Source organism: Podarcis filfolensis (assembly GCF_964270895.1).
Source record: "Podarcis filfolensis genome assembly, chromosome: 9".
Lineage (NCBI taxonomy): Eukaryota > Metazoa > Chordata > Lepidosauria > Squamata > Lacertidae > Podarcis > Podarcis filfolensis.
This window is the reverse complement of record NC_139610.1, coordinates 26,600,979-26,602,509: the sequence shown is the minus strand read 5'-3', so window position 1 is coordinate 26,602,509 and position 1,531 is coordinate 26,600,979.

The following is a 1,531-nucleotide window of genomic DNA, read 5'->3' as shown; positions in this document are numbered from 1 at the left end:
TCGGTAATGATACATTGGGCCAGAGATTTTGGTTATAATATACAATATGATGAGCGGTCAAAATTATGGAATGAGAGACTAAAATTTATGGCATGTACTGCGTTAAAGGAAAATGTAATGAAAATGGTATACAGATGGTACATAACGCCAGTAAAACTAGCTAAAATGTATAAAACATGTAACAAGTGTTGGAAATGTAAAGAAAAAGAAGGGACATTCTATCATATGTGGTGGGAGTGTAAAAAGGTGAAAGGCTTCTGGGAAATGATATATAATGAATTGAAAAAGATGTTGAAATATGCGTTTATTAAGAAACCAGAGGCCTTCTTATTGGGATTGGTAGGAAATGAGATAAGTAAGAAAGATTGTAAACTTTTTCAATACGCAGTTACAGCAGCGAGAATACTTCTGGCCCAAAAATGGAAACAAGAAGAAATACCGACGGTGGAAGAATGGAGATTGAAATTGACTGATTATGCAGAATTGGACAAATTAACGGGGAAGATGTGATTGTAAATAGTAAGTCTCATCAAAGTTAAGTTATGTATCAAAGTGTTATGGCATTGGCTTGAAAAAGTAGTTATAATTACTTCCCTCCAAATGCTTTAACATGTGGGACAGACTCTCTCTGGAACAAGCTACTAATCAAAAGAAGCTTAGATTCCATTTCTCGCAGACTGTTTTGAATTTCGTTCAGTGGTTTCTGCCACAGAGCAAGTTATCAGACACAACAGGCAGATAAGAGTGTTAAACAAATGGTGGAAATGACAACCTGCACCTATTCTCTTTCTAAGGGACTCCCATTACTGCCATTTTAAAAATAAATAAGTATCAGAATGTCAAGACAGAAAAATAAAAGCAGAGGAAAAAAATCAAGTCAGCATAGGAAAAAACTACAAGCATTTGTGTGTGTAAACAATTGAATCACCGGACTTCATCTAAGTGAATAATCAAACTTGCTCACAGATGATGCCAGAGATTCTGCTAAATGATAATAAACTTCACATCATATTACCTTCTTTGAATTAAATAGAAAACTTCTATTCCCTTTACTGCAAAACAGTACCACACTGTAAGTATTTATTTTGTTTTGTTGAAACCTCCTGGTACATTGTGTCCGTTCAGAGTGGAAGAATTATGCACTTCAGTTAAACCTTTTCTGGGGAACTGTTTTGGTTAAGCATACCCAATGTAAAATTCAGGTTGCTCCATGTCAAGAGTGATGATTACATTGACAAACTTCCAAGGTCACAATCCCAACACAGGGTTAAAACATGCTCTGACCCCACTGATTTCAATGGGCTTGAACTACGCTTAGCACAATTTATTGGATTGTGGCTCAACAATGTGTTTTGGAGCTCCATAGCAGAATCTCGCCTTAGAACATAACATCAGGTAGTGTTTGCAGCAGTTTTAGCCATATCACAAACAGCTCTTGGAAGCTCTCCATATTCAAGAGGTTGGAGAGGCTGTTGCTTGAGGCAGACAAAACCCTTTGGGCAAGGGAATCACTTGCAGGAATCCCAGCCAA